Source organism: Giraffa tippelskirchi, chromosome 4 (genome assembly GCF_054371585.1).
Source record: "Giraffa tippelskirchi isolate mGirTip1 chromosome 4, T2T-mGirTip1v1.2.pri, whole genome shotgun sequence".
Taxonomy (NCBI): Eukaryota; Metazoa; Chordata; class Mammalia; order Artiodactyla; family Giraffidae; genus Giraffa; species Giraffa tippelskirchi.
In genome coordinates this window covers 84,130,351-84,157,544 of record NC_137278.1, presented here as the reverse complement: position 1 = coordinate 84,157,544, position 27,194 = coordinate 84,130,351, and the positions used below count along the sequence as shown (strand labels likewise).

At 37.4% G+C, this 27,194-nt stretch overlaps 1 long non-coding RNA gene across 2 annotated transcripts; it reads left to right on the top strand.

Annotated features, from left to right (window-relative positions):
- The first annotated feature begins 328 nt into the window (after positions 1–328).
- Positions 329–24,796, top strand: LOC145545020 (uncharacterized). Of its 2 annotated transcripts, none has more exons than XR_014081793.1 (5): positions 329–511; positions 6,806–6,941; positions 8,577–8,662; positions 24,092–24,307; positions 24,418–24,796. It is a non-coding gene; the product is annotated as an uncharacterized LOC145545020 (long non-coding RNA). The 2 variants fall into 2 exon arrangements; XR_014081794.1 differs by having other exon boundaries at positions 377–1,308.
- Positions 24,797–27,194: the final 2,398 nt, after the last annotated feature.

Sequence of the window (27,194 nt, the reverse complement as noted above, 5' to 3'; positions counted from 1 at the left end):
CTGGAGGTGGTGAGATTATAGTTATTACTTCTGTCTGCCCACTCATGGATGAGGGTAAGAGGCTTGTGCAAGCTTCCTGAAGGGAGAGATTGGTTGTGGGGAAAACTGAGTCTTGCTCTAGTGGGCAAGGCCATGCTCAGTAAATCTTTAATCCAATTGTCTGCTGATGGGTGGGGCTGTATTCCCTACCTGTTAGTCCTTTGGCTTAAGGCAGCCCAATCTTGGAGTTTACAAGCTCTATGGTAGGGCTACTATATGCTTAGTCCCTCAGTTGTGTCTGAGTCTTTGTGACCTCATGGACTGTAGCCTGCTAGGCTCCTCTGTCTATGGGGATTCTCCAGGCAAGAATGCTGGAGTGGGTTGCCATGCCCTCCTCCAGGTTGGCGATCTCCAAAATGGACTTATGTCAACACACGCCTCCCAGGACTGCTTCTGCCAGTGCCCCGTCCCCACAGCATGCAACTTCCAAATGACGCCTCCTCTCTGGACACCCTCAAACGCACATAGGCAGGTCTGAATCAGTCTCTTGTGACATCACTACTCCTCTCCTTGGGTCCTACTGCACACAAAATTTTGTTTGTGCCGTCTAAGAGTCAGTTTTCATTACAATCCCAAAGAAAGACAATACTAAAGAATGCTCAAACTATGGAACAACTGCTCACTTCACATGCTAGCAAGGAAATGCTCAAAATCCTTCAAGCTAGACTTCAATAGTATGTAAACCAAGAACTTCCAGATGTACAAGTTGAGTTTAGAAAAAGAAGAACCAGATTTCAAACTACCAGCATCTATTGAATCATAGTAAAAACAATGAAATTAAAAAAGAAAACATCTACTCCTGGTTCACTGACTATGCTAAAGTCTTGGACTGTGTGGATCACAACGAAGCTTGGAAAATTCTTCAAGAGGTGGAATACCAAGCATCTTACCTGTCTCTGAGAAACCTGTATGCAGGACAAAAAGCAAAAGTTAGAACTGTACATGGAACAACCGACTGGTTCAAAATTGGAAAAGGAGTACAATAAGGCTGTATATTGTCACCCTTCTTATTTAACTTATATGAAGAGTACATCATGCAAAATACCAGACTGAATGACTCACAACCTGGAATTAAGACTGCCAGGAAAAACATTAACAACCTCAGATATGCAAGTGATACCACTCTAAAGGCAGAAAGTGAAGCTACCAAAGTGAAGAGGAAATAAAGAGTCTCTTGGTGAGAGTGAAAGAGGAGAGTGAAAAAGTTGGCTTAAAATTCAGCATTCAAAAAACGAAGATCATGGCATCAGTCCCATCACTTCACGGCAAGTATGTGAGTAAAAAATGGAAAAAGTGGCAGATTCTATTTTCCTGGGCTCCAAAATCATGGTGACTATGACTGCAACCATGAAATTAAAAGATGCTCCTTGGAAGAAAAGCTATGACCAATCTAGACAGCATATTAAAAAGCAGAGACATCACTTTGTCAACAGAAGTCCTTATAGTCAAAGATATGATTTTTCCAGTATTCATGTATGGATGTGAGAGTTGGACTATAAGGAAAGCTGAGTGCAGAAGAATGGATGGTTTTGAACTGTGGTGCTGGAGAAGACTCGTGAGAGTCCCTTGGACAGCAAAGAGATCAAACAAGTCTATCCTGAAGGATATCTATCCTGAATATTCAGGAGGACTGATGCTGAAGCTCCAATACTTTGGCCACCTGATGAGAAGAGCTGACTCATTGAAAAAGACCCTGATGCTGGGAAAGATTGAAGGCAGGAGGAGAAGGGGACGACAGATTAGATGGTTGGATGGCATCACTGGCTCAATGGACATGAGTCTGAGCAAACTCCAGGATATTGTGAAGAACAGGGGAGCCTGGTGTGCTGCAGCTCATGGGGTCACAAAGAGTTAGATACAACTTAGCAACTGAACAATGAACAACAATGCTAATTAGAAAATATTTAGAACTGAAAAATCTGCAGAACGTATTAGGGTTAGTGGATAGAAAGACTCGATATCATACAATGGTCAATTGTTACCTAACTAACATTTAACTTCAGTGTAAATATTAAATACCTTTTCTTAAAGTTTTACAAATTCATGTAGAAAATAAAGGACAGAATTGCCTATGCAATTTTGAAGATATACTTGCCCTCTACCTATCAAAACCTGACACAAAGCTAAATTAATTAAGATGGTGGAGTGCTGGTAAAAAATAATAAAGGTAATAGGAAAATGCTCAAAAACAGCTCACTGTAAAAACTGGAAATTTGCCTGTGATGGAGGAGTCATTGCTTTTCACCATTTGTAAATGGTGAAGAAACAGGCACTGAGTTTAGAAACTTGTTCTAGATTCGTAGCGAGTAGCTCAGTCTACTCTGTCCCAGATTTTTCAGTGTGAGGATTTGATATCACAACCTCTATGCTGCTGGGAGAGAAAAGAAAATGTGCGATGTAAAGAATCATGTGGTAGTCATTGGTATTGATCATCAAACATTTCTGGTGCTCTGTGATTCGGTGCACATGATAAGCTGCACTTTTCAATTGCTTTTGGAGATAGGCATGATAATAAGAATTGCTTTGGACAACAAAATGGGAGATTGCATAGGGTATCTCACTGCCATGAAGAGGGCAAAAAGTCACTGCATGATTTAGATTTACGTTTCTCTCCCAATGTTGTTTTGATTGGGTCTCTGACTGAATTTCTTATGTTGTTTATGTAATTTGAGCAAAAATCACACCTTTGTTATTTGAATCCACTGATAATTAGCAGCATAATCTAGCCCTACCTAACAGAATACAGTAATTATGAGGGGGGAAAAAAAGGACAGTTAGACTGAAAGACATCTCACTCTACCTTTGTACCTAAGTTAAATCATGAAATTCATTCTTACTTCTTTCAAGGCCACACTTTAACTCACACAGACTTTAACTCAAAGTTAATCCAGTCAAAGAATTTTTGAATTTAAAATGCAAGGAAGTAATAAATTAATCCCCTGGATTCAAAATTTCACAGAGAGACTGGGCTAATGGTTAAAGCTCTATATGGTTAAACTTGTGTTTTAATTCCCTATAAGAGAGATCTTGTTATTCAAGAGCCAAATCAGAAGGGAATCAAATAATGTTGGTATAATTCTTTTCAACTGGTCTTGAAAAGCCATACAGTAGAGTAACGGTGACTTACCACATTCAGATGATCTCCTGGGAAGAGGATAAATGAAGTATTTAATTCCTGAATATGATTCAAAACCAGGAAGCCAAATCCTAACTTGTGTTTTGAGAGTCAACCATCAGGGTAATTTCTGGCAAGAGCCCTTCTATTCTGTTAAGACAAAAAATGTATGAACGATTCAGATTAGCTTCCTGGCTTGATGCAAATCACAGGAAATTGCTTAAATTTCTACTATTTCTCCTCTACAGAGAAATTGCCCATGAGCAATTTGCATTTTTTATTCATAGAACATAGAAAATTATGTTAGTAAATTTTATTGTTATCAATTGCCATAGCTTTGTCAGATATGTGAAGTGTCAACTACCATTTTTAAGTATCTAAGTGAAAGGAACAAAATATTTTAGGTCTGTACATGGAAAGACATAAAAATACAAACCAATTTGTGCACTAAAAGAAAAATTGTATCAATAAAAGTTTTATTTTCTCAAGTTAAGAAATAGGAATCTTCCTATCTGATGATTAGAAAAGTATTTGTTCATTCATCCATTTTAAAAAATTGTCATTAAGTCTTGTTGAGGTTCAGTTGCTAAGTCATGTTTGACTCTTTGTGACCCCATGAACTGCAGCACTCCAGGCATCCTTGTCCTTCACCATCTCCCAGAGTTCACTCAAACCCATGTCCATTGATTGGATGATGCCACCCAACCATTTCATCCTCTGTCACGCCCTTTTCCTTCTGCCCTCAATCTTTCCCAGCATCAGGATTTTTTCCAAGACTTCTACCACAAAAAGCAACACAAAATAACCAAAAACAACACTCTTCTATATTTTCTGAAATCTTTATTTTCATTTTGCCACATTTACCATAATTTTAGCTATTAACTCATTTCCTTTTTCAGTTTATATTGACAGGAAGAGTATAGAATTTGAACTCAGACAAAACTAGGTTTGAATGCTAAATCTAATAGTGACCCTCTTGGCTTAATTCCTGAAGTCACAAAGCCTTAGTTTTCTGATCTAAAACTAGAATAATATTTACTCCATAGGTTTTAGTTTAATTTGGGAAAATCTATAGAAAACTTCTAAAGTGCCTAGAGCACTGTTGTTATTGCTCAGTTGCTCAATCGTGTCTAACTCTTTGCTACCCCATGGACTGCAGCACGCCAGGCCTCCCTGTCTTTCAACATCTTCTGGAGCTTGCTCAAACTCATGTCCATTGAGTCGGTGATGCCATCCAACCATCCTATCCTCTGTCCTCCCCTACTCCTCCTGCCTTCAGGCTTTCCCAGCATCAGGGTCTTTTCTAATGAGTAAGCTCTTCACATCAGGTGGTCAAAGTATTGGAGCTTTAGCTTCAGCCTCAGTTCCTCTGATGAGTATTCAGGACTGATTTCCTTTAAGATTGACTGGTTGGATCTCCTTGCAGTCCAAGGGACTCTCAAAAGTCTTCTCCAATACCACAGTTCAAAAGCATCAATTCTTCAGTTCTCAGCCTTCTTTAAGGCCCAATTCTAACATCCATACATGGCTACTGGAAAAACCATAGCTTTGACTAGACAGACCTTGGTCAGCAAAGTGATGTCTCTGCTTTTTAATATGGTGTCTAGGTTGGTCATAGTCTTGATTCCAGCTTGTGCTTCATCCAGCCTGGCGTTTCATATGATGTACTCTGCATGTTGGAGAAGGAAATGGCAACCCACTCCAGTACTCTCGCCTGGAAAATCCCGTGGACAGAGGAGCGAGGTAAGCTATAGTCCATGGGGTCACAAATAGTTGCACACGACTGAGTGACTTCACTTTCACTCTGCAGGTAAGTTAAATAAGCAGGATGACAATATACAGCCTTGACATAGTCCTTTCCCAATTTGGAACCAGTCTGTTGTTCTACGTCCAGTTCTAACTGTTGCTTCTTGACCTGCACACAGATTTCTAGGAGGCAGGTCATGCGGTCTGGTATTCCCATCTCTCAAAGAATTTTCCATAGTTTGTTGCGATCCACACAGTCAAAGGCTTTGGCGTACTCAATAAAACAGAAGTAGAGGTTTTTCTGGAACTCTCTTGCTTTTTCTATGATCCAACAGATGTTGGCAATTTGATCTCTGATTCTTCTGCCTTTTCTAAATCTACCTTGAACATTTAGAAGTACTTGGTTCACATACTGTTGAAGCCTAGCTTGGAGAATTTTGAGTGTTACTTTGCTTGCATGTGAAATGAGAGCAACGTGTGGACATTCTTTGACATTGCCTTTCTTTGGGATTGGAATGAAAACTGACATTTTCCAGTCCTGTGGCCACTGCTGAGTTTTCCAAATTTCCTGGCTTATTGAGGGCAGTCCTTTTACAGCATCATCTTTTAGGATATTGAAATAGCTCAGCTGTAATCCCATCACCTCCACTAGCTTTGTTCATAGTGATGCTTCCTAAGGCTCACTTAACTTCACACTCCAAGATATCTGGCTCTAGGTGCGTGATCATGCCCATATGCCTGCAGCATATGAGGTGCTCAATATATGTTGGTCTCCTTAAATAAGTCAACTTCTTTAAAATTGAGAAAAAAAAGAAAAATAATGAGAAGTCAGTTTAAGGCAGGAGTCTATAAAAACATAGTTATGCGATAGTAGTAAATATTAGAGAATAGATATTATTTGAGATTAATACAGATTATTATAGTATAAATAAATATTGTTATATATTGAACTTTGAATATATGTTAATCACTGTCCTAAGTTGAAGACAATAAAAGAATGAAAGTATCTTCTTTAAAGTGTTTATATCTATGCATCCCTCATAGTCTAACTGAAGGGAATTTGACTTCTTTCATCCCTTTGCCTGATTTTTCTTCTTAAAAAGGCAAAGTGTTATGACTGAGGAGGATGGAGATTTCAAATTAGAGAGTGAAGCATAAGGCAAGAAAACTGGGTTGATATGGGGCCGGCCTTGGCAGTGTAGTATTGAGAGTGTACATGGTGGGAAAACGGGTTTGAAGAGGTGAGGATGAAATCCTTAAAAAAACAGAATAAATTACCATAATCACAGTTCTATTCAAAATTTTATTTGTGTTCATCCTAGGCAGAGGAGATATCTCCATTTATATCATTCCCATATATTTTTATGTCACTGATCTCGGTATATAGAATTTGCATTAGTAAAATCTGACTGGAGAACCATTGTTTACTACATTGATTATATGGTAAAATTTACTCTAACTTCTAGGCAGCCAACTTATAAATGAATTTTTGAGACTGCATTTATTGACTGTCCATATATTTGGTAGACAGAAACTAAAGAGTATGTGGAAAGAGTTATAAATACATGCCATATTATCTAACAAAGAGACATTTCTTCAACAATAACAAAAAATGAATTGAAATGATGACATGTAACATGAGAGTGTGAAGAAGTTATATTATCTCAACTATTTAACTTAGAAAGTATCACAAAATATGCTATGTAACTGAGATCTCAAGTGACGATAGAATATGCCTATTTCAGAGGACTGTTAGTGACTGTGGAATACTTATACACCTTGATGACATCCAGTATTAAATTTTATTCAGAGAAAAAGTGTTTGGATAAATAAGCTGTAGAATTTAAGGATAAATTTACTACATGCCTTCATGTAGAAACACATAATTTCTAATTTCTCTTCCAGAAACTGGAAGTGTTTTGCAAGTCATCAATTGAAAGTATGACAGAAGTCAGGAAAAGGAAAGAGTGGATTTCAATTTTTCTCATCTACAAATCTCCTGTTCAAAAAGGAATGCCTATTAAGACAGAGAACCGCAAAGGTAGACCAAAGTTATCTACCTGCCTTTACTTCTTCTCCTTTCTACTTCCTCCCATTTTATCCTATTCCCCTGGCCAGGATCCAAGACAGAAATCTATCCCTAGATAATTTTATACCCAAGAAGAAATATTATCTAAGAAAATATCTTGGAGATGATCCTTCTAAGGATGACCCTTCTTTCCCTGATTTGATTCCCCAAAAAGGAGACTTTTTTTTTCTTACTCTGAGATTATTATGAGTTAGATAACTCAGCATTATTTCAACCTGGACTCTCTTTCCTGGGTCCCTCCTTTCAAAGAAAACCTAGAAAAGTTTGTCATGAGCCACCTTTTATATGATTTAACACAAATACTACTTATTTAATAGAATGTTTAAAACCTGTTAGAAACAATTGATTATAGCATTTGCCCTGGCAGGGCAGAAAACAACAGCTTGCTATTTGGGACCATAGGTTTAATAAGATGAGGGAAAATGATTAGGGGCCTTCAAAATGTCAAAATAGTTTAAGAAAGCTGGCCTGAGCATGTGCTATTTCAAAGACTAATGGTAATAATTATGGTATAAACTCACACTTAATAAAATGCACCAATAGACTTTATGATAAAGAAAAAGAGAAATCTATGTAGAATTATTATCTTTCTGCTGAACGTGACACTATCAACCAGGAAATATTTCAATCATTTCTTGAGGGTTGCTATTCACTGGGAACATATCCATTGTTTTCAAGCTCCTTGAGTTAGATGTGTGATGTCTTACACCAGAAGGCTTTTTGATTGTCATGGGGAGAGAGTCATTAAAATACAACCTTAATTCAGTGGTGACTAGTGGCATTATTTTCGGAGAAGGCAATGGCACCCCACTCCAGTACTCTTGCCAGGAAAATCCCATGGATGGAGGAGCCTGGTAGGCTACAGTCCTTGGGGTCGCTAAGAGTCGGACACGACTGAGCAACTTCACTTTCACTTTTCCCTTTCACGCACTGGAGAAGGAAATGGCAACCCACTCCAGTATTCTTGCCTGGAGAATCCCAGGGATGGAGGAGCCTGGTAGCCTGCAGTCCATGGGGTCGCTAAGAGTCGGGCACGACTGAGCGGCTTCACTTTCACTTTTCCCTTTCATGCACTGGAGAAGGAAATGGCAACCCACTCCAGTGTTCTTGCCTGGAGAATCCCAGGGACAGGGGAGCCTGGTGGGCTGCCGTCTATGGGGTCGCACAGAGTCGGGCATGACTGAAGTGACTTAGCAGCAGCGGCAGTGACATTAGTTTAGTCATTGATACCAACTTTTATTGACAGAATAGCAACCTATTCTTATTCACAATCTGTCAACTTCTGAAGTCATTAAACTTCAGCTCTGTATGACATAACTTAACATTAGAGGCATTGACATTCAGCAATTTTGTGTGAAAATGGTTGACATTTGTAATGGTCACAGGAAGTTCAGACAATTAGATTGAAAAAATGAGTTTCATTGTATAATAGTATACTCTACTCCCAGGTTTTATTGTTGATGGGTTAGATATACATCATGTCAATTTTTAAAGGTATTTTGCCATCTTGAAATATTATGGAAATACTTATCCAAAATCCCTCAATGACTGGAGAATGACTTTCTATGTTTATTATATTTTTTAAAGAATATTAGCAGCAGAGGACTCAGGAAAGAAAAAAAAATTGAAGTGACAATTGCGTAAGTCTACAAACAGCTTTTTATTTCTCAGAGGTAAGTACTCGGTAAGTACACAGTGGTGAAAATTTTGCAAAATCATTGTCATAGCTATAGAAATATTCCACCAGATTTTCCACTAGTTTATAATTTATGAGTATTAGTTAATGAGTAGTGAAGAAACAGTTATCATTACACCATCTAGAGTTCTCATACCACTTACACAGCTGGATTATCTTCTCTTCGTCTCTCCACATATATGTATCACTAAAATATTTCCAATTGCTTATTGCATATATCTTATGATATTTAATAAACTAATTATATGTAGTCATGTACTGAGCTTCTAACTAGATTAGCATAAACATTACTTAATAGTTGAGTGTGAGCACTGTAATTCAATAATATACATGCAGGTGCCAGCTCTGGAACTTCCTAGCTGTGTGATCTTGGAAACGTTGATTAGAAAGTTTCAGCTTGTTTCCTCAACTACAAAATGGGAATAATTTACAAATACATTATTTGCAATAATAATATATTTCATGGTATATGAAGTAAGCTCATTGCCTGTCCCAGAGCAACTATTCAATATGTTTTATTTTGCTGCTGCTGATAGCGATGGTGATACTATCGTATGTTGTATGTTTACCCTTTGGTATTTCAACATCAAGGCTAAGAAATCTATTAAATTACGTAGGTTGATCTGAGCACACTGAGAAATTTAGATTGGGTTTTCAGAGTTTTGAGGAACGTATGTTCCCTTCAGTTAGAATTAATCGTTCACAAATAAGTGAGCTACCTGTGTTTATCTGGATCGTTACAGGCTTTTGAGTCCCTCTCCTTTCAAAGTCTTCTATATTTAAACATTCTGTTTCTTTTACACTGTGATATTGAGGCATTTTATGTTACAGTTTCAGAGTGGAATGGCATAGTAGGAATATCTAGATATCAGTTCTAATTCTTCAAATGAATAGCTGGATTTTTATTCTATAAATTATTGAGTCTTGTTAATCCTCCTTTTCTTTCCAAATGTAGATAGTAAACTTTGAAGAATTATTTTTAAATGTTTAAATAGTCAGATCCTGGATTCTGACAGATTTGGGTTTGAATATACACTCCGCTATTTCTTGGCAGTGTGATAATGGGTAAACTGAGCTCTGTAATCATCAGTAAATTGAAGTGTAAATTGAACTCTGTAAATTGAAGTGGTATATGTAGCTACTTGGGCTTCCCTGGTGGATCAGACAGTAAAGAATCCACCTGCAATGCAGGAGACCTGGATTCAATTCCTGGTTTGGGAAGATCCCCTGGAGGACAGCATGGCAACCCACTCCATTATTCTTACCTGGAGAATTCCATGGACAGAGGAGTCTGGCAGGCTACAGTCCATGGGGTCGCAAAGAATCGGACAGGACTGAGTGACTAAGCACTCACAGGTAGCTACTTCATTACTTCATAAGAGGTTTTTGATAAATAAAACACCCAAAACAATTTACAAATTGGCCTCATAGAGATATATGCTCAAGAAATGTGTATTACAAGTAAGTAACAGAAAACTCTGCTGGAAGTACTAATCAATTTTCTTCCTTTCGTTTTCTACTTGAAAAATAAATATATGCCTTGAGAATGCTTAAATCTAGATTAATGAAATCAAATCCTCCAAGATCAAGGTATTCCTTGGAGACCTTTAAATTAGGGCCACAGACAGTTGACGACTGTACTTGTATGTGAAGACAGCCCTGAATAGAAACACTGGTCAATATACATGTTAGAATTGATTTTCTTTGGATGTTGTGACCTTTCCCTATGAAAAGACACTTTTTTGCATAGGTATCATTTCTGCCAAATGAAATCCAATAGCGTTGTTTCTCCTTTTTAACCATTATACACATACTTACGACAAATGAATGGAGCATGTTTTTCCTTTCTTCTTTTTTGGAGGGGAAGCATTTCACAGGTTGCCAAGTTGATTTTCTATCATTGGCATTAGTAAATTTTACAGCAAAAAACATACAAGTTTAAATGTTTTCCTCTCTATACATGTATGGTCAGAAGAGTATTTTAATTGCACATATCAATTTGTCAATTAAAGGGGGTGAAGGCTATATTCAAACTAGTTTAATACTTAAAAAACAGTCTCAGTGTCACTCAGCACATCAGAGTTACCCATTACAGGAGTCACCAACCTCCCTCTGTGATAAGCATCTGGAGGTCCTATGCTGTTGATATTGGCTCAGGAGAAATAAATTTGTCTTTTCCAGTTTTCCCTGCAGCTTCTCTAAAACTGTCAGTAAGGCTTCTGAGAGACCATAATAGGTTGCAAGCCTGACTTCTCAAAACAATTTCAATTGAGTTTTAAATTGCTCAAATTAATATGTTCATTTTGGGGTAGGAAATCAAACTTATAATGCCAATTAATTTATTGCCTAATTTCAACTGTGTGATTTCAAATTGATATTGCTTGTCATTTCTTTCTACTGAGAGAAGAAACAAGTTATACATGTACTTTAGATAATTCTATTATTACATTAAATAAAATGAATGCACAATTAGTGCTTTAGCATCATAATTTCATATTATTAGAGGTATGATACAGTTTCCTGAAATCTCAAACAAAGTAATACTTAATTTGCAATAAAAGTTAGAACTCTGCACTGACAGGTAAATTTCTAAACCCTTTGGACTGTGACACAGTTATTCTTATGTAGATGTTCCTAAATTTCCCCTCCTATCAAACAAAACACAGTAGCCTTCATCCACAGGGTTCTGGTCATCTTTCTATTTGCCTTGGAATCCATTCTGAATCTTTTCCTGTCCTCCTCTGTATTGCAGAAAATTATATGATTATAAAGCATAATCTCTTGCCTACTTGATTTTAAGGCGATTCAGTCAATGAGAGTCTTCAGCAGAAGACAAGCTGGGAGGTGGGACAAGATGGTATATTTTTCATCATTTTCTTGGAGCAGCTGAATCTTCACTAAATAGCTTTTAACTTCTGTGATCTCAGCTCTAACCAAAAGGAGCTCATACTTTTCTACTTTCCACCTGTTTGACATGAGCTCCTGATATCTAGTTACATAATTTACTCTTTGTCCCTCTAGCCCTAGAGATGAACATTTCTTGCTATTTCTAATCTTTTAGTTATTTCATTGTCTTAAATCTAGAGTATGTGTATTTTCTGACCGAATCCTAACTAATACACTTAAGTTAAAAAATAAAATATCTGGCCACTATCTACAAGAAGCTAGATTCCTTCTTTCTGAAATCTTCTGGAATTTAGTCATAGTAGATCAATTACATTAAGGAACTTGCCAGAACATTTTCCAGAAGAAGAAAAGTCTAGAAGTATATTTTATTGGTTATATCATTTACACCTAAACTATATGCAAATACTGCATATCATTATGTTAACTGATGTAGAAAGGAGGAAAAAAATCATATGATTATCATGATTCCAAACAAAGAACATTGTTTTTAATTCAAATTCAGCGTGTGTGTGTGTGTTAGTTCCTCAGTCTTGTCCACCCCTTTGCCACCCCATGGACTATAGCCCACCCAGGCTGCTGTCGACGGAATTCTCCAGGCAAGAATACTGATGTGGATTGCCATGTCCTTCTCCAGGGCATTTTCCCAATCCAGAGATTGAATCCAGGTCTCCTGCATTGAAGGCAGACTGTTTACCATCTGAGTCACCAGGGAAGACCTCAAATTCACTACCCATTCTTAACTGAAAACACACATATACACACACACAGACATATGTGAAAATCTTAAGACACTATAAATTTTAAAGCATTAGGAAGATTAGTGCTCAAGTCATAGACAAAATACTTTTAATGATAAAAACACAGTATTTCTACTGAAATCAAAAGAAGCATAAAATCGCCTGCTACTATATGATGATGTAATTTTGTTTTTAATCAATCCAATATGACTTAAAACAGAAACAAGAGCTTTAGTAATGAAGAGAATGAAGAGAAAATTTTCACTATCTGCTTTGAAAACCTAAAAAATACTAGAAAAAAAAATCAACCAAAAAGAATAGGAACAATCAGTCAACTAAAGTCAAGACAAAAATATATAAAACTATGTAAAAACAATTAGTAACACATGTTCTTATAATAAACAGTCAGAAACATAAGTAGAATTAATTCACAAGGACACAAAATGTGAATTTTAGGGCCATTCTAACAAAACATATGTAAAATGGTTGTGTATGTGTGTGTGATTAAATGAGAATATAGTATATTCTGAATGTATAATATTGCATATTAATTATTCCTAAGTGTGCCCTAATAACTACTAAATATATTTAAGTCATAATAAGTAAAACAATAGGATACACATAGATTGAATAGAATCTCAATTAAAGAACTTACAGTCCGTGATTTTGACTTTTGTTAAACAATTTGTTCAGAATAACTTGGGGGAGGTAAATATCTAACAAATATTACCTAACAGAAGCAGAAGATATTAAGAAGAGGTGGCAAGAATACACAGATCATCTACGCAAAAAAGATCTTCATGACCCAGTTAACCACGATAGTGTGATCACTCACCTAGAGCCAGATATCCTGGAATGTGAAGTCAAGTGGGCCTTAGGAAGCATCACTAGGAACAAAGTTAGTGGAGGTGATAGAATCCCAGTTGAGCTATTTCAAATCCTAAAAGATGATGCTGTGAAAGTGTTGCACTCAATATGTCAGCAAATATGGAAAACCCAGCAGTGGCCACAAGATTGGAAAATGTCAGTTTTCATCCCAACCCCAAAGAAAGGCAATGCCAAAGAATGTTCAAACTACTGCACGATTGCACTCATCTCATTCAGTAGCAAAGTAATGCCCAAAATTCTCTAAGCCAGGCTTCTTATCCGTGGTGTTGGAGAAGACACTTGAGAGTCCCTTGGACTACAAGGATATCCCAGCAGTCAATCCTAAAAGAAATCAGTCCTGAATATTCACTGGAAGGACTGATGCTGGACCTGAAACTCCAATAATTTGGCCAGCTGATGCAAAGAACTGACTCATTGGAAAAGATGCTGATGCTGGAAAAGATTGAAGGCGGGAGGAGAAGGGGATGACAGAGGATGAGATGGTTGGATGGACACGAGTTTGAGCAAGCTCCAGGAGTTGGTGGTGGACAGGGAAGCCTGGAGTGCTGCAGTCCATGGGGTCGCAAAGAGTCAGACACGACTGAGCGACTGAACTGAATTGAACAATTATCTTATTTAATATAAAAGCTATCTTAAGTTTCTACCTTCAGAGTTTTCTTTTTAAAGGTTACATTTCCTTTTGGGTTATCTCTTTAGTTTTAATATTTCATCTAGAGCTTCCATGATGGATCAGCAGGTAAAGAAATCCACCTGCAATTCAGGAACTGTTTGAGACGTGGGTTCAATCCCTGGGTCAGGAAGATCCCCCAGAGTAGGAAACAGCAACCCACTCCAGTATTCTTTTCTGAGAAATTCCACAGACAGAGGAGCCTGGTGGGCTCAGTCCATGCGGTCACAAAGAGTCAGAAACAACTGAGCACACATACACATCACCTCTATGAATAAGGTCACCAAATCTCTCTCTTTATTCCTTTCTTTTTCCTGATAATGAATGCGTATTTCTAAATGAAGCAGGTCCCGAACTATGCTCAGTCTTTTACCCATTTCATCAAATTGTGGCCTCATTTTCACTGAAGACTAGCTACCTGTTCCATTCCTGTCTCTTCCATAGTTTTGAAAAAAAAATTGAGAAAACTCAAATGATCAGTTAACACTCACAAAAACCATATGGTGTGAAATATGAAGATGTCACTTTTTCTATATGATTCTACCTCCCAATGCTTGAGTGATAAAAAGATAAATAGCTCACTCTGGTCTGTTAGGAGGGACAGACTTCTCAGTAATAGCACTGTAACCATGAATACTAAAACAACCTCTTAGTATTCAGGTGCTAATTATGTTCAATATTACTCTTGCTAATAGAGTATAAAGGCTAATAAAGGCTAATAGAGTTTTGCCACGAGAACGCACTGGTAATAGCAAACACCCTATTCCAACAACACAAGAGAAGACTCTACACGTGGACATCACCAGATGGTCAACACCGAAATCAGATTGATTATATTCTTTGCAGCCAAAGATGGAGAAGCTCTATACAGTCAGCAAAAACAAGACCAGGAGCTAACTGTGGCTCAGATCATGAACTCCTTATTGCCAAATTCAGACTGACATTGAAGAAAGTAGGGAAAACCACTAGACCATTCAGGTATGACCTAGATCAAATCCCTTATGAGTATACAGTGGAAGTGACAAATAGATTTAAGGGACTAGACCTGATAGACAGAGTGCCTGATGAACTGTGGACAGAGGTTCGTGACATTGTACAGGAGACAGGGATCAACAAAATCCCCATGGAAAAGAAATGCAAAAAAGCAAAATGGCTGTCTGAGGAGGCCTTACAGATAGCTGGGAAGAGAAGAGAAGTGAAAAGCAAAGGAGAAAAGGAAAGATATTCTCATCTGAATGCAGAGTTCCAAAGAATAGCAAGGAGAGATAAGAAAGCCTTCCTCAGCAATCAGTGCAAAGAAATAGACGAAAACAACACAGTGGGAAAGACTAGAGACCTCTTCAAGAAAATTAGAGATACCAAAGGAACATTTCATGCAAAGATAGGCTCGATAAAGGACAGAAAAGGTATAGACCTAACAGAAGCAGAAGCTATTAAGAAGAGGTAGCAAGAATACACAGAAGAACTGTACAAAAAAGATCTTCACGACCCAGATAATCACGATGGTGTGAGCACTCACCTAGAACCAGACATCCTGGAATGTGAAGTCAAGTGGGCCTTAGAAAGCATCACTACGAACAAAGCTAGTGGAAGTGATGGAATTCCAGTTGAGCTATTTCAAATCCTCAAAGGTGATGCTGTGAAAGTGCTGCACTCGATATGCCAGCAAATTTGGAAAACTCAGCAGTGGCCACAGGACTGGAAAAGGTCAGTTTTCATACCAATCCCAAAGAAAGGCAATGCCAAAGAATGCTCAAACTACCGCAAAATTGCACTCATCTCACACGCTAGAAAAGTAATGCTCAAAATTCTCCAAGCCAGGCTTCAGCAATACGTGAACCGTGAACTTCCAGATGTTCAAGCTGGTTTTAGAAAAGGCAGAAGAACCAGAGATCAAATTGCCAATATCTGCTGGATCATCGAAAAAGCAAGAGAGTTCCAGAAAAACATCTATTTCTGCTTTATTGACTATGCCAAAGCCTTTGACTGTGTGGATCACAATAAACTGTGGAAAATTCTGAAAGAGATGGGAATACCAGACCATCTGACCTGTCTCTTGAGAAACCTGTATGCAGGTCAGGAAGCAACAGTTAGAGCTGGACATGGAACAACAGACTGGTTCCAAATAGGAAAAGGAGTACGTCAAGGCTGTATATTGTCACCCTGCTTATTTAACTTCTATGCAGAGTACATCATGAGAAACGCTGGGCTGGAAGAAACACAAGCTGGAATCAAGATTGCCGGGAGAAATATCAATAACCTCAGATATGCGGATGACACCACCCTTATGGCAGAAAGTGAAGAAGAACTAAAAAGCCTCTTGATGAAGGTGAAGGAGGAGAGTGAAAAAGTTGGCTTAAAGCTCAACGTTCAGAAAACTAAGATCATGGCATCTGGTCTCATCACTCCATGGGAAATAGATGGGGAAACAGTGGAAACAGTGTCAGACTTTACTTTTTTGGGCTCCAGAATCACTGCTGATGGTGACTGCAGAAATGAAATTAAAAGACGCTTACTCCTTGGAAGGAAGGTTATGGCCAACCTAGATAGCGTGTTTAAAAGCAGAGACATTACTTTGCAAACAAAAGTCCGTCTAGTCAAGGCTATGGTTTTTCCAGTGGTCATGTATTGATGTGAGAGTTGGACGGTGAAGATAGCTGAGCGCCGCAGAATTGATGTTTTTGAACTGTGGTGTTGGAGAAGACTCTTGAGAGTCCCTTGGACTGCAAGGAGATCCAATCAATCCATCCTAAAGGAGATCAATCCTGGGTGTTCATTGGAAGGTCTGATGTTGAAGCTGAAGCTCCAATACTTTGGCCACCTCATGCGAACGGTTGACTCATTGGAAAAGACCCTCATGCTGGGTAGGATTGGGGGCGGGAGGAGAAGGGGACGACAGAGGATGAGATGGTTGGATGGCATCACCGACTCGATGAACATGGGTTTGGGTAGACTCCGGGAGTTGGTGATGGACAGAGAGGCCTGGCGTGCTGCAGTTCATGGGGTCTCAGAGAGTCGGACACGACTGAGCGACTGAACTGAACTGAACTCTTGGTAAATGATTTGTTAATCAAAGATTCGTTAATATATGCACTCTATGCATGGCTGATTCATGTCAATGTATGGCAAAAACTATTACAATATTGTAAAGTAATTAGCCCCCAACTAAAATAAATAAATTTATAAAAAAATAAAAAAAAATTTATGCACTCTAGGTAACTTATCTAAATAGGTTTTTTTTTTTAATGTAAATCTAAAAAGAGGCAAATTGTATATCCTTCCCAAAGCCAATGTGCAAGCATAAATGATCATTCTCATCCTAATGGTGAATTTTATTTATTATGAAACAGCTATTTAAGTAGTTATTTACCTATAATTCATACACTGAAGTACTATGTTAACATAAATTTTAATGTATAGAATATGGCTTGCTATCAGTGTTTTAAAAAAAAGATGAGATTTCTTACAACGTTTCAGAATGCATACTTCATTCAAAAACTACATTCTTTAGAGACATATTATTTTTAGAATCCTTGCAAACTTTTAAATTTTGAAGAATGCCGCCTCATTTGGTAAGCACATTAGAACTTCTACTTAGAGGTAGGATGAGGTAACAAGCAAAAGACTCAAACATAACAAGAACAATAGATACATTTGTAAGAAATTCAGATCAGTTGTTTCAGAGGCAAAATATTCAGCAGAGCTTTTGGTGGAGACAAGGAATTTCAAGCATATGGTTACTTTGGCACTCATGGCATTTACCTTATTCAGGAATTCCAAGGAGTCAGAGAGAAAACAGAAGCATACAATGTTGGAAAAACAGCATGGGGAATTAAGAAAAGTGATCTAAACCTGCCAGAGGAAGGGATCAGAAAATATCAAGATTTCAGTTGAAAACTCTGGAAGGCAACTGATAACCTAGAGAATTCCATGGACATAGGAGCCTGGTGGGCTACAGTCCATGGCATCGCAGAATTGGACACGACTGAGCAACTAACATATAGCAGAAGTATAGTAAGTCTCACCAAAGATGAAACCCAGGATTCCCCAAGCCAGAATACTGGAGTGAGTTACCATTTCCTTTTCCAGGGAATTTTCCTGACCTAGGGATGGAACCTGTGTCTCCTGTACTGCAGGCAGATTCTTTACTGTCAGAACTACCACGGAAGCCTAAGATGAAACCCAGTTTTAGCATATCATGTGCATGAGCCACCCGGGAAGCCCAGCACAATATCCCTAATGAAATTAAGGTGGTCAGTCATCAATGAATCAGCTTAGTACAGAAGTGGCAAACACAGTTTTCCAAAAAGATAACATTAACTTGAGTACAAATAATATGTGTATGTGTGCTCAGTCATGTCTAACTATTTGCGACCCCATGAACTGTAACCTGCCAGGCTCCTCTGTCTATGGGATTCCCCAGGCAAGAATACTAGAGAGGGTTGCCATTCCCTCCTCTAGGGAAGCTTCCCGACACGGGGATCAAACCCACATCTCTTGTATCTCCTGCATTGGCAGGAGGATTCTTTATCACTAGCACCACCTGGGAAGCCCATATACAAGCAATCGAATATTATTAGGTATGCTTTTAATCTCCTCTACCACCGTATTAGTCCAAATTTTTTAAAAAATTCTATTTGGGCACAGGGGATGACTGAGGCCAAGCCCAGTGCCACCATCAGGGCTCCCCAACTGCCTCACATAACGACCTTTGCTCTGCCTTTTGTCATTTTTTACGGGGTGGTAGTGGTATTGCTACCAATCTTACGGGACTTTTTTATGTTTTATATTGACTCTGAAGCATGGGTCCAGTAACAAAGTTATGATACGCCTTTGCCTTCGGTGCAGCTAAAATAAAAATAATGCTTCTTTTTCGTCCTTGAATAAAACCAAAAACACAAAGATATATGGTCTTCATTCTGTTACAAAAATTAAATTCAGATTGATTTCATGTTTGCATGGATAAAAAATAAAAATGTCATCCTTGGGCTCCATCAATTTATGGCTGCATCTCTAAGCCTCACACATAACTAATCTAATAGGTGCTCCTTCATGCGACTATTTGTTTGGAAAAAATTTACTAGGTCCTTACCAAGGTATATTCTATTTTCCCTGTAAGCATTTTCACCTATTTCTTCTTTTCTTCCATAAAGATATTTTAAGAACTATATTCCTCCTCTATAATCCTCTATAAATGCACACACTGATATGCATTATAAATTTAATGTCTAAAATGAAATACAGCAGTCAAGATGTGGAATGGCCAGGTAGGAGTATGCCTAGAGTTGACTTTATGCCAGAATAGCCATTAAAAATCTCTTCAACAGTATTCTTGTAGTTACTCTAAACCTCCTTATATTTTTTCCCTCTGAGATAAAGTGTATATATACTGAAATACTCACAGATTAAATGAGTTTTGATACATTCATATATTCAGACATCCACTACTTTGTTCAAGACTGAACATTTCCTTCACCTCAGAATGACCCCCTGAGTTCCCTTCAAGCAAATTCCCACTCCTCATAGGGTAAAAAAATAATACTTCTATTCCTATTTATTAGTCTGTTTTCTCTGTTAAAAAAAAAAATCATGCAAACCAAAAAATATAATATGTACTCTATTGTGTCTGGCTGGAAATACAGGAGACATGGGTTCCATCCCTGGGTTGGGAAGATCCCCTGGGGGAGGAAATGGCAACCCACTCCAGTATTTTTTCCTGGGAAAACCTATGGACTGAGGAGCCTGGTGGGCCCCAGTACATGGAGTCACATAGTCAGACCCAACTGAGCACACATTCATATCTTTATTCAACATAATCTTTCTGTAATTAATACATATCATTGTTTGTATTTATTTTTGTTTAAGTTTATATTGCTGTAGTAGTATGCCATGGCTGAAGCACATCAAAATTTCTTTTTGTTTTTTATTCACTTGTTAATGGATATTTGAGTTATTTCCATGTTTAGCTTATGAGTAAATCTGCTTTGAACATATCTATACAAGTGGCTTGCTTGGTTATTTTATTTTATTTATTTTTTTAGTTTGTTTGTTTGCTTTTGGACATGACTAAGACAGGCGTTGAAAGCCAGTCTTAGAGGTTAATGTTTACTTAGCTTTGGGGAAAACTGACAAATAGTTTTAAAAAGGAGTAACATCGTTTCATTTGTCCACTAGCAATGTATAGGTGCTTTGATTGCTTCACATTTCGCCAATGATTGATGTCAATCTTCTTCATATTAACCATTCTTTTTTGTGTGAGTTGGTAACATATTGTGATTGTAAATGTATTTTCTGATGACAAATAAACTGAGCATCTTTTGCCCATATTTATAATATTTATTTTGGCTTCTGACTATGTATTGATGTTCTTGAAATATTTTGGATATGAGTCAATTTTGTATTCTGAATTGAATTGTGTGAATTATGCATTCACGTGTCATAGACATTTTTCTACTATGTAACTTTTTTTACTCAGTTTGCCTTTTCTGTAAAGTCAAAATGTACATATTTATTTGTTTAAAGTAATTTGTTCTAAGAAAACTTTCCTTACTGCAAAATCACTAAGAAAGTCTCCTTATCTTCTCTTAGACTTTGTGTGTTTCTTGCTATATTTAGGACTATGATCCATCCATTTTGTATGTTAAGTGATATAGGTGAAATTTTATTTACTCATTTTTTTAGATATAAATATTGAATTTTTCCAACACCATTTGTTAAAAAAATTTCTATTAAATTAACTTGACTCATAATTTCAAATCAATTGACAGTGTAAGGAAAAGTATTTTATATATATATATATTTGAATTTATCAATACGGGTAACTAAAACATCTATACCGATTCTGAGTCTGTTTTCACTTTCTTCTTTCTTGATCATGGGTCCTATTTTCATGCTTCATTAAATGTCTTATAATTTTTTCTATTTCATATCAGATACTGTGGGAAAAATTTACAGAAACTGAAATTCCATTCATCTGTCTACATTGAAAACAATACTACGTTGCTTATGATGATTGTAGCTTTATATTTTTAAAAAGCATTACAATTTCTACTGCTATTTATCCACCTCTGTAGTTATTGACTTTCATCATATGTCTTTAGCTTGAAAATTTTCTTTTGGAATTACTTGTAGTGGAAATCTGTTGCACATAAATTCTCTAAACAATTGACTGAAAATGATTTGCATTGCCTTCATTTTTGAAGAATATTTTTTTCTGTATACAGAGTTTTAGATTGACTATTCTTTTCCTTTCAGCACATTAAATCTATCTTGCAATAATATTTGGCCTCCTCTCTCTCTCTCCTTCCCTCATTCCCTCCCTCTTCTTTTTCTGCTTTTAATAAGGTTTTTTTTTTTTCCTCTATGGTTTCAGCAGGGTGACTATAATGCGCCAAGGTGTGCATCACCACCCTTTCCCGCTGCCCTTGGTCTTAATCTCTTTGAATATTTCCCCTGTCCCATTTTGTTCTGTTTTGTTTTTCTCTTTTTGAAGACCCAACTGTAAATGTTTTAGTGCATTTGATATTGCTCCATAGGTGTTGAAGGTTCTGCTCATTTTTCACTGTTTTCTTCTATTCTTATATTAGTTTGCATTCTGACTTACTTATCTTTTCTCGTGTTGGATTCAGCCTTTTATTGAGTCCTTCAAGTGAGATCTTCATTTTATATCATATTTTTTCTAGCATTTCAATTTTACTCTATTTTAAACTTCTATCTCTCAGCTAAACACTTTCATAAGTTCATTAAGATTTTCCATGTTTATAATAGATCCTTTAATATCTTTATCAATTACTTTAAAGTCTCTCTCTGATAATTAGGGCATCTGTATCAGTTCTGGGTCTGCCTCTACTAACTTTCTTCTTTCTAACTTTCTTCTTTCTTGACCATGGATTCTCTTTTCATGCTTTATTAAATGTCATGTAAATGTTCTACTGCTAGACAGACTGGAAAAACTATAGAGTTTTCAGTTAATAATGTATATGCCTACTAAAGGCATGTCTTCTCTTTAAGGCTGCATGTTTGTAGTGCTAAGTCAATCTAGACTCTAGTTGAGATAAATCAGCTTTTTGGCATATTTAGTTTGGATTCATTATTAAGTTCAAATATTCTGAAGGAAAAATTGTAACATTTTTTTTTAGATTTTGAGATGCAAATGTGAACAATATTCTGGAGACTTTTTCTTTTTCAATTAACAACTCAGCCCTCAACTTTCTTAACTGTGGGTTATTTCTCTCTGTTTTTTAGCTTGACTACCAGTTTTCTGCATTTCTGCAAAATTCATTCTACTTTCCTGTTCCACCCATCACTTTCTTCATCTAAAGAAATCACTTCCTTACCTTAGTTGCAAAAAGGCTTCCCTGGTGACGGAGATGGAAAAGAATCTGCCTACAATGCAGGAGACCGCGTTTCAGTCCCTGGGTTGAGAAGATCCTCTGGAGAAGGGAACGGCAACCCACTCCAGTATTTTTGTCTGGAGAATTCCATGGACAGAGGAGCCTGGCAGGCTACAGTTCACAGGGTCACAAAGAGTCAGACACGACTGAATGTGTAGGTATTTGATGAGCTTCAAAGGTGTGTGTGGGGGGGGTGGGGGAGGCACATGCATGCTCAGTCGTGTCCAACTCTGTCCATGGAATTTTTCAGGCAAGAATACTGGGGCGGGGTTGCCATTTCCTACTCCAGGGGATCTTCCAGACCCAGGGATCAAACCCACGTCTTTCGTGTCTCCTGCATTGGCAGGTGGGTTCTTTACCACTAGTTCACCTGGGGTAATTCAGTGACTTGGTTGTGTCTCTCTGAGCATTTCTGTCCTGAATCCAACTTGAGAAGGCCTTTGACTCTCAAGGAGGAAAATTCATTTTGCCTGAGAGCAAACTCTGTCAGCTCTCTTACTATGTATTCAGTCTTCATCATACTGTGTCACGCATGTGAGAAGGGCTGTGAGAGAAACACGCCAGGTGGATAAAAATTTTCACTGGTGCTGCTCAGGGTACTAACCCATCACACTAAACAACATGCAAGTATAGAAATTCATTAGATGTGTGCTTTATTTCTGTTTATGATAGATTTTTCTTCTTAACAGCTCTCTGACAAAAATGGAAGAAGCCATGCTTCTCTTTTCTCCAAGATAGGGCTTGTCACTTTCTGTAATTTAGTTAATTTAGGCTTCTTTGTAACCTCTGCTCTCTGATTTTCTTAATCTCACATTTTGTAGTTTATCTGGCAAGTTTCTGTGATTTGAGTGATGACCATGTGCTCTTGTGACTTCCTTCAACTATGTATTAGTGAAAGTTTAACCTCCAGATTTTTGCTTCCCCACTGGTTTTTTATTTCAACTTGTTTTCAAATGACATTTTTTTCCCCCTCTCCTTGTACTATGGACTTGGTTTATCTGTATTGATTCTCAACAGCACTTAGGTTTCTACTTACCTTTGCCTCTTTGTATTTTTGCCACACTAAGACTGACCCCTTGAGTTCCTGTCCTGTTGGCTTATAGTTTTTCTTTCTGGGAACATTTTGAAAGGTTTCTGGTATCCTTTTAGGTTTTCACTTGGACACATCATAGTTTTTATTCATGTTGTGCTTAGTATTATAAGTGTTTGTTAAGGTGAGCCCTAATACTACTCTGAGAAGCAAAATTAGTATTGGTCCATTAAATGTTCTTGAATTTTATTGCTTTTGGCTGTTTGATCTTATGCATTATATTTTCTTATCAAATCTAATCACATCTTTGATACTACATCTTCTAGGTGAGTAATTTTAGTTAAATTGAGCATCTCTTTTTACATTTCAAACATAGACCTCAAAATGAGATTTTTGCTTTTATCATTGTACTAGTAAATAATCTATTTTTCTGCATGAGATATAAAGCAAAATTATAGTATTGTTTTTAAAGCACTAACAATGTAGTGACTATGTTACTTTGAAAATAAATCATGAAGAGAAATAACTAGCAAAATCATGTTTAAAGCCAATGTGTTAAAAATGAAAGTTACATATACCATATTTTTCTGTTTTACCTAAGCCTAAACTAATCATTATATATCTAAAAAAATTTTTAGATTCATGTTTTCAAAGTAATCAGTACTTTCATGACATGAGGAAAATTACAAAGACATTAAATATGCACAATTTTATTAAATTATTAAACATTCAATTTTGTGTATTTTGTGATTCTATATTGTATGCTGCTGCTGGTGCTGCTAAGTCGCTTCAGTCGTGTCTGACTCTGTGCAACCCCATAGACAGCAGCCCACCAGGCTCCACCGTCCCTGGGATTCTCCAGGCAAGAACACTGGAGTGGGTTGCCATTTCCTTCTCCAGTGCATGAAAGTGAAAAGTGAAAGTGAAGTCGCTCAGTCTGACTCTTCATGACCCCATGGACTGCAGCCTACCAGGCTCCCTCGCCCATGGGATTTTCCAGGCAAGAGTACTGGAGTGGGGTGCCATTGCCTTCTATATTGTATACTTTTCTCTAAATTAAAAAAAAAAGATAAGTGTAATATTTTCCTCTGTTTAATCCCTGTCCCTTAGGTAATTCTCCAACTACACTGGTTATTCATGGGCAGCAATGACAACCTTTTAAAATCTGTATTCTCGGACTTCCCTGGTGGTCCAGTGGTTAAGAATCCACCTGCTAATGAAGGGGCATGGGTTCCATCCCTGGTCTGGGAAGACCCTACATGCTGCTAGCAACTAAACCCATGTGCCACAATTACTGAGCCCATGTGCTGCAATGACTGAAGCCACGCATCTAGAATCCATCCCGTGCAACAACAGAAGCCACCGCAATGAATAGCACACACACCACAACAAAGAGCAGTCCCAGCTTGTAGCTAGAGAAAACCTGCGTGCAGCAACAAAGACCCAGAGCAACCAAAAGTAAATAAGTAAAATCTATGAATTAGAATGGTATAAATATGACTAGTTGTATATATTTTTTCTACTGCTTGGGTATATCGGTGTAAAAGACAGATATAACAGTCATCAAGAGGTAAGGTTTTACTGAATATTATACCTATGTATGGTTTTCCATGCATCTATCTGGTTTGGAGTTCACTGAACTTGGATATACTGATTTTTTAATCACATTTACCTAATTTTCAGTCAATATTTCTTTGGTTATGTTTTCTATGACATTCTCTCTCTCTCTTTTTCTGAGATTCCAATTAAATTTTTTGTTAACCTCCTTGACACTCTCCCATCTGTTTTTAAAATTCTGTCCCTTTATTTTGAAGGTAACCAAGCTAGGTTTATCACAGCTATGAGATGGCATTCGAAGGAGCAGTATTGTGAGATTGAGATTATTCTTACGTCTGAGTTTGTACAAAGAGTACTACAAACATTTAACTAATTTATAGTGGTGTGTGTGTGTCTGTATTAATTCAATTTTATTGATATAGAATCTTAAAATAGTAGGAGACACGTCCTTTGACAGATAAATGCATGGCAAATATTTTCTCCCAGTCTGCGGTTTATTTCCTTAACAGTATATTTTCAAAAAACCAGTGCATTTTTTATTTTTATTAAGTCCTATATGTCAACTTTTTCATTTACATTCAGTGCTCATTCTGTCCGAACAATGAAATTTTCATAGTTCAAGTTTGTCACTTTGCTTTTAAAACTTGTCATTTCCAGGGAAGATGCTCAGTACTGAACTGTTCATCGCTGATGTCTGTTTCTTTAAATCAGCATTGCAGATAGCAACAAACCACATAAAATATTATGTAATCCTTTCTAGCTTCACCAGAAGCTCAGAAATGCTGTGTCTGACAGTATCAAGCATTGTGGCCTAAGGGAAGTGCTGAAATTGTTTGGCAAGTCTCATTTTCTATTTTGATGGTATTTTTATCTTGCTAAAATAAGCTGTACAAAGAGTGATTAGGCAGCAAGACTGTGGTTCTCTAATTGATGCCCTGGCCTTTAAATCTGCCTTCACATGAGCTGTGATATCCTAAAGAAACACTTTACTCAAGGGGCCATTAAGCAGAAATGCTCTTTCCTGATAAATGATGTCTTGCCCTTTCAATTTGTCTTTCTCAAGGTGGTTCTTTATTTAAGGGGTACCTTGATGAAGGAGAAATGAGGAGGATTGGGAAAGACTAAAATGTATTCCTTACCATTATCTCATGCCTAATAACCCATGTTTTACATTTTCTTCATCAAAGTAGGTACTTAAAGAGGAATCCATTTTATCATGAGAAATTTCAGACCTATAGTGTCTGCAGTCAATGCATTCTCCTATGTATTTTTCTTTTCTAAGAAGGATAAGTTGTATTATGCTTAGTGAGACTAGCCTCATGGATGCCACTCACACATCCACTGGAGATTGTGGGCTACTGTTTGATATTGGCTTGGAGACTCTAAAGGTGTGAATGTATAAATGCATGATAATGAATCTGAGCTGACAGGAGAGAGACAGAGAGAGAGAGAGAAGGAAACAGATTCTAGTGCATCGGGAAATAGCTACATTTCTCATGGCAGGGGACAAGGGCATGTTCCACAAAATACAAGTGGCACACACAGAAGAAAGAGCCTGCAAGGAGTCATTTATTATCTGCTCCAAAGGACCGACTGCAATGGTATTTGTGATCCTTTAGAAAATTTAAGAAAAGAAGAAAATGAAATCAAGGCAGAACCAAAGGAAGAGTAGTATAGTGGCAAACACATTACTCATTATCACAAGGAATGAAGTTGAATGCTACAGATCAAGTCTTCTGAAGCACCTATAGAGGATTCCCTCAGAGAAAGACTTTGTTCTAAATAACCTGCCTGGTCCAGAGAGGACAAAATCACCTATAAAGTTTCCTTATCAGGTGTGAACCTCATATTCCCCTTATGGTTCTCTCTCCTACCATTTAGATACCACTGGTAGGATCACAAACTTTGGTTAACTATGTGAAGGAAGAGAAGAAATAATAAGAGCAGGAAAGAGATAAAGATCAACTATATCCTTATCCCTGAATGGATTACAAAAGTACCTGCATACCTATAACCTGCTCTAGCTGCCCTGTGTTATCTGTGAATATAGATTAAAACTGATGTAGATTTTGGACAGGATTCTTGCAGTTACTGACTTGTGACTGAGAAGGGTGGTATCATTTCCAAAAAGTGACAGAAAAATCAAAGATCCATCTGACTTTTTACCTACTGGCAAATGAAAACTGACACAACAGAATAAGTATACAAGGCGGAGGAAGACAAAACTGAAATTGCATTTTACATAGATCCCAAGAGTCCCACTGCTTCACCCCAGAAAGTTAATACCTAATTTCCAAAGCCTCTATCTCTAGCACAGTGTTGAAGAGAAG